Source organism: Eublepharis macularius, chromosome 3 (assembly GCF_028583425.1).
Source record: "Eublepharis macularius isolate TG4126 chromosome 3, MPM_Emac_v1.0, whole genome shotgun sequence".
NCBI classification, from domain to species: domain Eukaryota; kingdom Metazoa; phylum Chordata; class Lepidosauria; order Squamata; family Eublepharidae; genus Eublepharis; species Eublepharis macularius.
The window spans coordinates 23,698,415-23,713,234 of record NC_072792.1 but is presented as its reverse complement, the minus strand read 5'-3'; the positions used below and the strand labels follow the sequence as shown (position 1 = coordinate 23,713,234).

Genomic DNA, 14,820 nt, shown 5'->3' with positions numbered 1-14,820 from the left:
CCGGCCGTGAAAGCCTTCTACAATACAATATGAACCTTGTAGCCACTAGAATGCTCTCACTTTTTTTGTGGGTGGTGGGAGGGGGAGCCTCCATGTGGCGTTATACTTGTTCTGTACCTCTTTGTGGAATGCACAAAGATGAAAGTAGTGGTCTTAGAGGTCCATACTGGGACATACGGAAGAAGCTGGAAGACCTGAAAAGGTGTGGATGCACGGAGGAATGACCAAACACAACAGGTGAGATTCTAGACAGAACATGTTTACTACTTTAGTGATGTGGAAGTCTGTCTGGACATCTTTGTTTATGATTCCTCTGTATTTTGATGTAGGATGATGTTAACATTCCTTCCAGTAAAGAATGATGAGCTTGTGCTTATTTCTAGGGCTTCAAATGGGCAAAGTAGAAGGGTATGGAGAAAAAGAGACTTATGGAGCATTATGGACTGAGCCTGCTTGTTGCCCTCCGCAAGTCATTGAATGTTGAGGGGTTGAACCCAGACCCTTCTATAAGAAAAGTATATGCTTTACTGGGCTATAAAACATCTTTTAAGTTACAAGCTCAACTCGTTTAAAAATGTATTATTACGCTTATACAGGAGGAATGTAGGCCGGCAATGGAGCTGTGTGCCAGATGGTAAATGTTTAAATGTTTATTCCCCTCGCTGAAATTATTTTGGGGGTGGCGATTGACAGGCATGACACACCCAGAGATCTCGACGACTTATGACCCACAACATCCTCTCTAACCGGCTTGGGTTTATTTGAACTTTTCAGCCGTACTTAGTTGCGATTTCTGCCTTGTTATTTTCCAGATGGTGGTTTTACAGTCTAAATTTAATTTTCATGTAATCTGATGTCTTTTGGATCAGGATAAACTCCTCCACCTGCTGCTTTATATATATTGGCGTGAAACTCTAATCTGAGGGTTTGGATTTTGTTCTTGTTTTAGAAAGCTTTGGAGTTCAAAGTGATTTATCATGGTCCTTATCATGACATGCAATGAAGGTGACTAGAAATTAATTAAATGGGCTTCTCAGAAAACATGCGCATACCATAATTAAATGTAGAAATAGTCCTTAAATGAGGAAAGCTTGAAAAGGGTCTTTGTTATTCATTATATAACATTTCTCAGTTCTTTTAAATACAAATCCCATTCATTCTCACATTTTAAAGCTGATTTAGATGTTATTTTTACCGTGAGGATCAACATCATGTAGCCACTTTCCCACAGTCGTATCATCTCAGAGGGTTTACATGACCAGCATCAGTGAGCTGTCCCCTGCTTATGCATAGAGTCTGGGGGGGTGGGGGTGGGTGGGAATTCCTATAGCATCGTACAGAAATGATGTCACATACCCTCACCCTCTTTGTGGAAGGGATATCACACCTTCCGTGCTGTTGTAGGAATTTCCCCAATCTCTATGGTAAGGACAATAGAGATTCAGGAAATTCATAAAGCGTCACCTGGTAGTTACGACATGTTCCCCTGAAACTCCAACTACCTCAGGTACTTCCCCAAAAAATCAGTGGCACTGCCACTGCAAGGTCCTGCCTGCTTCTCTTGACCGTCCAATGGCTTCTCCCATTTCAAAGTAATGGAAAAGTGTAATTTATCAACTGCATTTCAAAGAGAGCCAGTTTGGTGTAGTGGTTAAGAACGGCGGGACTCTAATCTGGAGAGGCAGGTTTGATTCCCCACTCCTCTGCTTGAAGCCAGATGGGTGACTTTGGGTGAGTCTCAGCTCTTCCGGAACTCTCTCAGCCACACCCACTTCAGAGGGTGACTGTTGTGGGGATAATCCTACTATATAAAAGGCTAAGCATATTCAAGACAACTCACTTCCTAACCTGGTGTGCCACCAGAGGGCGCTGCAGTGGAGGGAAGCCTAGATGAAGCAGCCAGAACTCCAGAGAGTGCACAATGGTGGGAAGCCCAGGTCAGGATCAGGCACGGAACACATGGCAATGCCCATTCCCACCTTCACCCAGTGCAAGTGGCAATGCCCATCCTTCACATTCAACCAGCTGGGACCAGAAGCAGAGCAGGTGGCAATGCCCACCTTCTACTTTCACCCAGCTGGGATCAGGAGCAGAGCCATTGGCAATGCCTGCCTGTGCTTCACCCAGCTGGGATCAGGAGTGGAGTGAGTGGCAATGCCCACCTTCCCTTCACTCAGCTGGGATCAGAAGGGGAGCAGGTGGCAATGCACACTCTCTGACCTCACTCAGCCAGGGATCAGGAATGGAGAAGGTAGCAATGCCCACCCCCTGCCTTCACCCAGCTGGGATCAGGAGCAGTGCATGTGGCAATGCCCACCCCCACATTCACCCAGCTGGGATTAGGAGCACAGCAGGTGGCAATGTCCACCTTCCACCTTCACCCAGCTGGGATCAGAAGGGGCGCAAGTTGCAATCATGCTCTCTGTCTTCACCCAGCAGGGATCAGGATTGGAGCGGGTTGAAATGTACATCCCCTCTGCAACCAGATTGGATCAGGAGCAAAGCATGTGGCAATGCCTGCTCCCCCCTTCACCCGGCTGAGATCAAGAGCGAACCAGATGGCAATGCCCGCAACTCACCATCACACGGGTGGGATAAGGAGCAGAACAGGTGGCAATACCTGACCCCACCTTCAACTAGCTGGTATCATGAGTGGAGCAGGTGGCCATGCCTGCCCCCTTCACTCAGCTGGGATTCGCTGTAGAGCAGGAGGAAATGCCCGCCCCCTTCAGCCAGCTTGGATCAGGAGCAGAGAATGAGGCAATGCCTGCCCACTTCACCGAGCCGGGATCAGGAGCAGAGCATGAGGCAATGCCACCCCCCTCTTCACCCAGCCTGGATCAGGCACAGAGCAAGAGGTAATGCCCGCCCCAAATTAACCCAGCAGGGATCAGATGCAGAGCATGAGGCAATGCCACCCCCCTTCAACCTGCCAGGATCAGGCACATAGCAGGAGGCAATGCCCCCCTTCAGCCAGTTGGAATCAGGCTCAGAGTAGGAGGCAATGCTCGTCCCTTCTTCACCCAGCCAGGATCAGGAGTGGAGCAGGTGGCAATGCCCACCCCACTTCACCTGGCTGGGATCAGGTGCAGAGCAGGCTGCAAGGTCTGCCCTTTTACCCGGCTGGGGTCAGGGGTGGAGCAGGTGGCAATGCCCACCCCCTTCACCCAGCTGGTATCAAGTGCGGAGCAGGAGGTAATGCCTGTCCTCCATTTACTTGGCTGGGATCAGGTGCAGAACAGGTGGCAATGCCCGCCTCCCCTGCCTTCATCCGGCCAGGATCAGTGACAGAGGAGGAGAGAATGCCTGCCTGCCTGCCCTTCCCTTCCCTTTCTAGAGCCTGTTTTTTTCCTACAACAGGCTTTGTTGCTAGTAATAGCATATTTTGTAAACCGCTCTGAGTGGATGTTAAGTTGTCCTGAAAGGCGGTATATAAATTGAATGTTATATCATCACCATCATCTTCTTCAGGCTACCAGATACTATCCCCTTTAGATCCTTGTGTGCTATGCTCATGTGAGAAAACAGTAAGAGTACAGTAGTCTTACTCTAGAAGAGTAAAACAGTTTCATCCTTGCTGACACCTGCATGATTTCCTGGGGCATTAGAGTTGCTCGATTTTTCATGTGGATGGTCTGTTGTTTTGTCTGTCTGTCTGTCGATCTGGGTGTTAAAAACAATAGAAACATGAACACAAAGGAAAAGGTTGCATCCAGTGAATCATTGGTGAAGCGGAATTTAAATTCAGGTTTTGTCAGAAACCAAGACCTGGGGTGCTTTATGGAGGGGTCCAGGGCGGACCAAAGAAGCTTTCGATGGAGTCACAAGGTCAGGATGGCAGGTCAGGTTCATATATCAAGGCGAAAACAGACAGACACATGCAATGAACTGGTGGAGTTGAAAGAGAGAACATTTTCCTCAGGGCTGTTTTAACAGTCCAAACCACACCTGAGTTCAACCCATGGGCTCAGTCCTAGGCAGGAGAAGAACAGTGTATATTGCAATCCTAAGCAGAGTTAATGACGTTAATGGCCTTAGAAGGGTGTAACCCTGCTTAGGATTGCACTGATGAAGTTGTAAATGGTGTGATGCTCAATACACAATCATTTTGCAGGTGAAAAGACCATTCAAATGTGTTTGACCATAGCAGACAATGGCATAGCAGACATTTGTGTGAAAAATAAAGGAATGGTCATATTGTCTTCTAGGCTATGAAAAACCAACAAACCTATCATCTCTATATATAATATGTATGTATGTAGTTGGTCTAAATCAATGTGATCTTTATGTACAGAAACTGAAAAAAAAAATCTAAATTTAAAATTTTATTTTTAAACGTACTTTTAATTTTACTTGTGTTTTAATCCAAGTTTGTTTCGTACTGAAACTTGAAAAAGTTGAGCTGCAAATCTAGGCAACAAAGAATAGCTATATTTAGCAAAAAGTGCTTGCTTCGTGTTTTCTGCACTTTCTTTGGTGCCCTGGAATCACAAACATGAACAGATTTTATGACTTCATTTCTGTTTTCTTTATAAAGAAGAAGAAAACCAACCAGATTTAAAATTCAGACAAATAAGACTTGACATCCAACTACCAACTGGCTTATAATACATGAGACAGTTTGAGTAGATTTGATGCATTTTATTTTATCTCAATACCCATTTCATCTTATTTTGTATCTTGTTTGCAAAATGTGCTTAAGTCCCTGTTCCATCTGTAACTGCTCATATATCAAGATGCGTTTGCAGCGACATCGCCAAGTAGGGCACATTGAAAGATGCGGGGAGTTCAGCAGAGGTTAAATGAATCAGAATAATCAGAGACGGAACAGATGAAAAAGAATTTCTTATTATCATCCATACCTGCTTCCATTTTGGTTTCGTTTTACAGGGATCATTCGTACATGCAAGAGCCCTTCAGTGAAATATTTGGTTCCCCACTCACCAATTTATCATGTGAAGCACATTTTTTTCACGTCTGTAGATCCTGCCATGTATATTTTCCCTCTCTGTCCCTTCTCTGGTTTTTCCTTCTTTTCAGGCCCGTAGCCAGAAAGATTATGGTGAGGGAACATGACTATACTGAAGGGGGAGCTAAGGCTTCCTGTTCTCCATCATGCTAAATCGGTGACTCATTGATTGGGGCCTGATGATGTCACGTGAATGGGATCCAGTGATGTCATAGAATGTGGCCTGATGATGTCACATTGAATAGTTGTATTAACAGAAGTACTTCCACACACCACTAGGTGTATACCACATCATTATCTGTGTGTAGTCCAAGTCATGTGTCTTTGAAGAGATGGGTTAAAAATAAAATTGTGCAGCACACAAAAAATAATATTTTGAAAGCAAGCACACCCTGATCGTGATGGGAAAAATCTGCTGCATGATCCTCACGATGGAGGATTGTTACCCAAACAGGAGGTATCCTTAATTGGTTGGGGGAACTAGCATTAAGGAGGCAGCGAGAGGGGGTAATTGGGGTTCTCCACCTATGTATACGGGGATTATTCCCTTAGAGAAATAAAACAGGCAGATGTTCAACAGGAAAGGTTTATTAATGTAAAAGGAAGTACAAGTCAATTAAATGGGCTCAAGACACACACAGCACACGTACAAGACCAGCTGGGAAAACAGGGAGGAAAATGGGAGAGAGTAATTGGGATAGGGTGATAATTACCAGTCCTGAAGAAGGGGAAGTTCCGTGGAAGAGCAGCAAAACAACCAGTGTTTCACAGAAGAGAAGAGGAGGCTCAAACATGAACTAGAGGGTGGGTGTATGGATCCAGGAAACACACATACAAACTGGTGTCTGGGGAGTCTAATTATAGGGCAAAATGTACACTGGTGTAAAATGGACATATTTGCCTCAAAGACAATGGCTTTATGGTTTGTCAAGAGGTTTGGACAGTAAGTTAGAAGAGGCTTAATGGCTTTACCTGCAGTAGACATAATGAGTGAATGGTGCTTGATGACCCAGTAAGTACTGGATGGGAAGGCTCTCAGGTGTACTGAATAGCTTTGATTAAGGTAGGTGGGTTGAAGAAGAGAAGCAGGGCATTGATTTGATTATGCAAGTTTTCTCAGGAAGTCTATCTCTGTGTCTCTCTGGGCCATGGAGGGGTAGTTAGTCAGCCACCCACCTCTGATTCATGTTCTGGTAACTTGCCAGTCTCCAGGCCAGCTGGCATCCGCTCTGCCTTGAGCCAGGCAGTGCCTTGGACTTGTGCATGGAAGGGGTTTGTGATATTTCATCCATAAACTGCCCTCTCAGGATGCAGAAGGGTCAGGCTGCTAACAGGATGGATTGTTCTGGGAAAGCCTTTCCTTGTACTTTCTAGGCAAAGAATAGATCCAGAGGAGTTAGCCGTGTTAGTCTGTAGTTGCAAAATAGATCATCTGATGAAGAGAGCTGTGGTTCTCGAAAGCTTATGCCTCAATAAAGTTGATCAGTGTTTAAGGTGCTACTGGACTTTTATCTATTAGGCAGAGAATGGCATCGTGAACAAGGACTGTTCTGATTGGCTGCCTTCACGTGCTCGAGCAACTAAAAATTAGCAAGGACAACTAGTATGCAGCTGCAAACGAATCCAAACCTGGGAATTGGCTCACTCTGATTGCAGCTGTTGATCCAGGTTAATGTGACTATCAAGTGCATTCACTGTGAAATTCAGAACATCCTTAGATGCATCCTTTTATGGATTGAAAATTGGTTGAACAACACCAAGCAGAGTGTAGGACTAAATGGACAAATCTCACAATACAGGGAAGAGAACAGCAGGATTTCACAAGAATAAGTTCTGTGCTATTTAACTGGTTTGTTAGTGATCTGTGATTGGGCAGTAATTAATTTGGCAGCCAAATTTGTGGATGATACCAAATTATATAGGAGGGTGACAACCAGGCAGATCACTACACGAAAAATAAATGCTATATCACCAAGCCATGTACAAATATGAAATGCTTCATGAATTTCTGTGCTGTTCCTGTGCAGGGGCCAAGCAAATCTTCTCAGTATTGTTTTAATTTAGTATACACACCACAAAAAGAGCGACTTTATCCCGAAACAAATTATCACATCTGCCCCTTGCCACATCTTCAGCCTCTGTTTGCACCATTGATTGATTAAGTAAACATAGAAGAATCTGGTCTACCAACTCTAGAAATGTGTGTTTGGATTCTGTACCTTAGCTCCATATGAACTGTGGAGACAGACCTCTGCTGCACAGCCCCCCCCCCCGCTCTGGTGCTAGGTTCTTCTGCATGTGCAATTTCCATGTTTTTCAAGGAGCCCCACTGTGCTTAGCTTGAGAGGAATGTGCCCGTCAGAGAAGGACTACCAACGCAGCACCCTAAGAGAAGTGAAGGAATAGGGTCCAAGCCAAAGCATTATGCTTATTCAAGATGGGTAGCCCTGTTAGTCTGTCTGTAGCAGTAGAAAAGAGCAAGAGTCCAGTAGCACCTATAAGATTAACAAAAATTATAGTAGGGTATGAACTTTCTAAATAAATGAGCTATCTGAAGAAGTGAGCTGTGATTCACGAAAGCTCATACCCTACCACAATACTTATTCAAACAGAAATAGTGGGGTTTTTTTGGAAAGGAACTGATTCATGCAATCAGAGCCTTATTTCCCATTTTACAGATAAAGTACAGAGATGCTGAGATCATGCCTTGTCCAGGAGCCCCCCAAAAGAAGTGCATGCTCCCATTGATGCATCTGATACATATGCTCATCATTTTGTGTGTACATGCATGGACAATCCACACATTGCATTATTAAAATGAATTGGTGGCTATGTGTGATGGGAGCATTGTGGCTAGTGCATATTCTCATGGGTGGGCTCCGGGTATGTGTTGGAATGGAAAAGGTCTCAGATTATTTGGCCAGAACAGGCATTAGTTAGCTAGAAATGTAGGCAGGTTTGCTCATACACACAGGGGTATACTGCATTACTCATATTGTTATGGGCAGGGCTTTTTTTCAGCTGGAACACAGTGGAATGGAGTTCCGGAATCTCTTGAAACTGGTCACATGGCTGGTGGCCCTGCCCCCTGATCTCCAGACAGAGGGGAGTTGAGATTGCACTCTAAACTCCCCTCTGTCTGGAGATCAGGGGGCGGGGCCACCAGCCATGTGACCATTTTCTCCAAGGGCAACCCACTGAGTTCTGCCACCTCTTTTCCCAGAAAAAAAGCCCTGGTTATGGGAATACCTATACTGTCATCTGAATAGAAATGAATAGTTATTGTACCTTTCCCACTGCAGATAGCTGACAACTTGGTCTAGTATTCCTCTGAAATTTGTGTTAAAGGACCTGCCCAAGCCTCTGAAATATTTGTTTTGAAATTCCACAGATGTTTCTGTGTATTATTGAAATGTAACTACTGTTACTCAGAAGGGTTTCATTTAGGCAAATGACATTGTGCCAAGTTTTGCTTTCATTTACTTGCTAATACCCTATGTAGATAAAACTACATTTGGTTGTTACCTGAAAATTTTCATTACATACCTCTTAATTATTCCTTAGAGGCATGAGTATGCAATGAATTGCCTATATTTTGCCGTTGAATCACTACAAAGAATGGAGATTTTTAAACACATGCATGTCTAAAGTTAATTGGAGAAGCATTTACAGATGAGTCCAGCTAATTCTCGTTTATAAACCCTGACAATATAATCTGTTTATACTGAATTGTATATCATTATTAATGATTAATTCTATGGTAATTTGGGTTTTTATTTTAATAGGGTCAGTACTTATTGTGATTTTACATATGTGAGTTCAAAAATTAACTGTCCTTAATTTTTCTGTTGGGAGGGAGGGCAGCATGTTATAGCCCAACCTCGTCAGATCTTGGAAGCTAAGCAGGGTCAGAAGAACTTGGATGGGAGACCACCAAGGAAGACTCTACAGAGGAAAGCACTGGCAAACCACCTCTGCTTCTTACCCTGCCTTGAAACCTCGTTGCTGGGGTTGGCATAAGTCAGTTGTGACTTGACAGCACCTTACATACACATTTCTCTATTATCTTTAAATCTGGAATTTGATTAATTTCCCCTTGTTGGATCTTTTCAAATGCTAAAAAGCCCTTTTCATTATATTTTGAAACCACGAGGATTGAGTGGTACAAGTTAAATTGAATTGGGCCCCGCAAATAGGCAGCCAAGACAGCAAGCCTATTTGGCTTTTTTTTCTCTTAGAAAAAACAGATTTTTTTTCAAAAAATTCTTGTGCCATGTGAGTTTTCATCTCATCTCATGTGTCTCTTCTGCTTATTGATCAGTAGCAAAGTAAGATGTGAACTCAAGACTGACCTTACCATGGAGCAATCTTTGTGAGGCCACAGATTCCAGAGGGTGGCCATCGTCCTCCTTCTGTCTTGCGTATTACATGCAAAACAGTGAACTCCAGTTCAGAGCTGAAGCATTGTCATCTGGAATCTTTAGGTACAAAAATGTTAAAGTCCTCACTGTATGAGTCATCTCTTTCCCCCCTACTTCATCTCAGGGCCACTTCACACATTACGAACTCCTTGTGTAGCTGCCATGAGGATTTTAGATCACATGTTTTCTAGGAGTTCTGTGCTTCCCCAGAGTTTATGGGCCCCAGAGAACAACAACGTTCTCTGTCAGGAAACTTTTTATAACGAGGGCTATATATAAGTCTACCCAATGGAGCACTGAATCTGTTTCTCTGGGGTGGTGCCAGCAAAGTCTGGATTGGGCCTACTGAAGGGACTTGAATCTCCTCCATCCATTGATATGCCTGTATATGGAACTTCCGGTTTGGGATTCATGGAGGTCTAACGCAGCTCCATTTGCGGAGCTGACCGGACTGCCGTTTTAACCGGCCGGAGGGGTGAAAATAGCCCGCGGCCGACTGCTCTCAGGCGGGGAGCAGGCAAAGAACGCTCAAGACCCTAGGGTGAGCTAGATCTCGGACGAGGGGGGGCTCTGCACAACGAGTCTCCCCCCGATCCTTGAGGTCCCACCTTGCGACGGGTCGGCTATAATCTCTGCGGCAGTTTTGGGGCCAATTCGGCTGGCATAAGACCTACATACCCAAGCTTCGATTGGGAAAGGAAGCCGAGAGGAGAATTTAAGATCGAAACAGCGATTACAACCCGAGAAAAGTGAAGAGAAGGTAAAGATCGCTATCTTTTGATACGGGACAGATTGACAAAAACAGAGAGGAAAAAAAGTAGATTTTTAAACTGCAACAGACTAGTGAAAAGGAGGTGAAGACTCGGCAGGAGTTGTATTTTAAAAGAGACTAAGTTTAAAGAAGTTATTAAAGAAATCGGACTATTGTTTTGAATACCTGTGGCTTTGGAGCTGTGGGAAAAAGACACCATCGCGAGACCTGCTGTGGGAAGACGGGAGACAGGAAGTGCGTAACAACAATAGAGTGGCTGGAGAGAAGCGGCCCTTGCCGAAGGACAGGAAGTAGGGAATCGCCATTTTTGAAAGGGGAAGGGTCGCGGCTTCAGCGGAAGAGGAAGTAGGCCATCTTGGATTATAACATCATAGAGAAACCATAGAGAAAAGACGCCCGACATTTTGGACACTTTAAAAGTTAATTTTGGCAAGAAGATTGGGACATTTGAAAAAGAAAAACGTTTAATTTTACGCCACGGAGTTAAGGAAGAGAGCGGATTCGTGGGAGCGAGCTAAAGCAAGCCCCACGATGTCGAAAAAAGAGTGGCAATCGGCAATAGAAAATTTGGATAAAAATCTGGACAAAAAACTTGTAGATATGATCAAAGAGCTTAAGGACACGAAATTGGAGCTTATTAAAGAGGTTAAAGAGGTTACACAGACAGTAAAATCGGAGCTGTCAGAAATGAAAAAAGGTATGGAAACGATTAGTAGTGAATTAAAAGGAACGCAGCAGAGAGTTAAAACAGTAGAAGACGCGATGGAGAATTTAATAGACACGCAACAAACAGAGATGAGATTGGTGAAGGGGAGAATGTCAGTTGCAGAAACTAAACACATGGAGAAGCAGCTACGTTTTCGTGGTCTGCCAGAAGTGGAAGGGAAGTCAGCGCAAGAACAGATGACTGAGGTGTTGGCTGAATACCTGGGGAAGGAGGAGGAGGAAGTTGTGGCTATCCTAGATGTGGCATACCGTGTGAATTCGAGAATTGCAACCCAGAGGAAATTACCAAGGGATGTGATTGTGCAGTTTACAACAAGAAATATGAAAGAGAGGATTGTGACAAAACAGTTTCAAGATCCATTGGAGATTGATGGCAAGACGATCATTATAATGAAGGAACTGCCCAGATCAGTGTTATTGGACCGGAAAAAATATAAAGTGCTAATTCAGATGTTGAAGGACATGAAAATCAGGTATAGATGGGAGTTACCAGAAGGAGTGTCCTTTGAGTTTGGAGGGGCAAAAAAACGCATCAGATCTGAGCGAGAGATGGAGAGATTTATTAAGGACAATGAAAAAGACTTACCAACAAGACTATGAATATGGAGTGTAAAGTATTATCTTGGAATGTAAATGGACTAAACTCACCGAATAAGAGGAAAAATATTTTTCATTGGCTACTAAAACAAAAATGTGACATTGTTTGTTTGCAAGAGACCCATATTAGAAAACAGGATGTAAAATATTTAAAATCTGGAAAACTGGGCAAGGAGTTTGTAGCGGCCTCTAATAAGAAAAAAAGAGGAGTGGTGTTGTATATAAAAGAGGAGCTACAGCCAAAATTTGTTATGAGAGATGTGGAAGCTAGATTTGTAGCAGTGGAATGTATTTGGAATTTAAAGAAAGTGTTGGTAGTCGGACTTTATGCACCTAATGGTGCAAAAGAAAGCTTTTTTGAGGAGTTAAGGAAGCATCTAGACGATCTTGTATATGACCAGATAATTCTTGCTGGAGACTTCAATGGAGTGACAAACTTGGAGCTAGACAAAAAGACTACAACGGTACAAAAGAAAAGAGGACTACTACCAAAGCTTTTTTTTGAGTTGATTCAACAAGAGACTCTCGAAGATGTATGGAGGAGAGAATACCCTAAAAGTAGATAGTTTACTTTTTTTTCTGCAAGGCATTTTACATTATCAAGAATCGATATGATCTGGGCCTCAAAAGACTTAGCGTTATGGACTAAGGAGGTAGAAATAATGCCGATGGTAGGCTCAGATCACAACCCAATTATGTGGAAATTTGGAAAAAGGAGAAAAAGGAAAGCATGGAGAATAAATGAGGACTTGTTACAGGAAAGAGAGAATATGGAAATACTGAGAAGAGAGACAAAGTTTTTTATACAATACAACGTGAATAAAGAAGTACCAACCAATAAAGTTTGGGATGCGTACAAGGCGGTTGTAAGGGGCATACTAATGGACTTAAATGGCAGAGCAAGAAAAAAGAAAGAGGAGAAAAGACAAGAGATTGAGGAGAAAATAAAAGCCAAAGAAACACAGTTAAAAAAGAGACCAGGGAAAAAGAAGGTATACCAGGAAATCAAAATTCTTCAAGAACAGCTAACAGCAATGAGTAATAAAGAATTGGAGTGGAATCTTAAAAGACTGAATCAAAAAGCGTTTGAGGGTGCTAATAAACCTGGGAAATATCTGGCATGGCAATTGAAGAAGAAAAGGGAAAAGAAAATAATAAATAAAATCTGTGAAGAAAATAAAACGTACTTGGAGCAGACTACCATTAGTAGAGCCTTTTATAAATTCTACGCTAAGCTGTATAATAAAAAAGAAGTAAACAAAGAATCAATAGCATCATATCTGGAGAGAACCAAACTTCCAGAAATCTCGGAAGCTTGGAGAAATAAGTTGAACAGTGAAGTAACTGATGAGGAAATAAGCAAGGCAATACAATCCGCAAATCTAGGAAAGGCGCCAGGGCCAGATGGACTTACGGCTAAATTTTATAAGACAATGGCCAATGAACTGGCACCATTCCTAAAAGAGGTGATGAATGGAGTTTTTAGGGATCAAAGGATTCCAGATACTTGGAGTGAAGCGAATATATCATTGATCCCAAAAGAGGGCCAAGACCTGACTAACGTGAAAAATTACAGACCTATATCACTACTTAACAATGACTATAAAATTTTTACGAAGATACTGGCGGAGAGACTGAAGGGGTGGCTCTTGGAAGTAATAGAGGAGGAACAAGCAGGCTTTTTGCCAGACAGACAAATAAGAGACAATTTAAGGACAGTGATCAATGCTATTGAATATTATGACAAGCGTTGTGACAAAGAGGTTGGTTTCTTCTTTGTAGACGCTGAAAAAGCGTTTGACAATTTAAACTGGGACTTTATGTTTGCCACTATGGAAAAGCTACAATTGGGAGAAAGATTCATCAGAGCAATTAAGGAAATTTACAGAGACCAGACTGCAGCAATTGTAGTGAATGATGAATTGACCAAGAAATTGACGATTAGTAAAGGAACAAGACAAGGTTGCCCGTTATCTCCATTGTTGTTCATTTTAGTATTGGAGATTCTGATGATACAAATACGACAAGACGAGGAAATTCGAGGAATAAAAATAAAGGACTATTCATACAAGGTCAGAGCATTTGCGGATGACATAATGTTAATTGTAGAGGACCCACTGGAGAACATGCCAAAAGTGATAGATAAGATCAAGGAGTTTGGAGACTTGGCAGGTTTCTTCATTAACAAAAAGAAGTCAAAGATACTATGCAAAAACATGACTAAGCAGAAACAACAATTGTTAATGGAAACAACGGATTGTGAAGTAACAAGCAAGGTGAAATATTTGGGAATTGAGCTGACTGCAAAAAATATAGACTTGTTCAAGAATAATTATGAAAAATTATGGACTCAGATAGAGAGAGATTTGATCAAATGGAATAGTTTGAACTTGTCATGGTTGGGCAGGATTGCAGCAGTTAAGATGAATGTGTTACCAAGAGTAATGTTTTTGCTACAGACAATACCAATCATCAGAGACTCTAAACAATTCGAAAAATGGCAGAGGAAAATATCAGATTTTGTTTGGGCAGGCAAGAAGCCGCGAGTGAAAGTAAAAGTTTTACAAGATGCAAAGGAAAGAGGCGGAATGCAACTGCCCAACCTGAGACTTTATCATGATGCAATCTGCCTAGTTTGGTTAAAAGAGTGGATGACATTAAAGAGCAAGAAACTATTAGCCCTAGAGGGATATAAAATTTTTTTTGGATGGCACGCATACCTATGGCATGACAAAGTAAAGGTCAACTCGATGTTCCTGCATCATTTTGTAAGGAGAAGTTTATATACAATCTGGAAGAAGTATAGAATTTACCTACAAGAAGGAACCCCCTTGTGGGTGGTTCCATACGAGGTGATAGATCCGAGAGCTGTTGATAACGAACAACAATGTTTAACGTACAAAGAAATAACTAAAACTGAAGTATCTAAACTCAGAATAAAGACGCAAGAGGAACTATCACCTAACTATGATTGGTTCCAGTATAGACAGATTAGAGACTTATACTATTCGGACTCTGCAAAGGGGGGCATACGAACAGAGAACTCGGAACTAGAGCAGACCCTTCTTAAAGAAGACAAGAAAAGAATATCCGAGGTATACCAAGTACTGTTGAAATGGTATACTGAGGACGAGATAGTTAAAACACAGATGGTGAAATGGGCTATAAATTTCAATAAAGAAATAACAATGGAGGCATGGGAATACTTGTGGAAAACTACAATGAAGATAACGACATGTACTAATATTAAAGAGAACATTTACAAAATGATTTATCGTTGGTACATGACACCAAAGAAGATTGCGCTAGGGAACTTGAATACTTCTAATAAATGC

The 14,820-nt window shown here is 42.4% G+C and overlaps 1 non-coding gene across 1 annotated transcript; it reads right to left on the bottom strand.

Moving 5' to 3' along the window:
* Nucleotides 1-6,951: 6,951 nt before the first annotated feature.
* Nucleotides 6,952-7,054, bottom strand: LOC129326819 (U6 spliceosomal RNA). Its single transcript, XR_008596741.1, has one exon. It is a non-coding gene; the product is annotated as a U6 spliceosomal RNA (small nuclear RNA).
* Between the last annotated feature and the right edge of the window lie 7,766 nt (nt 7,055-14,820).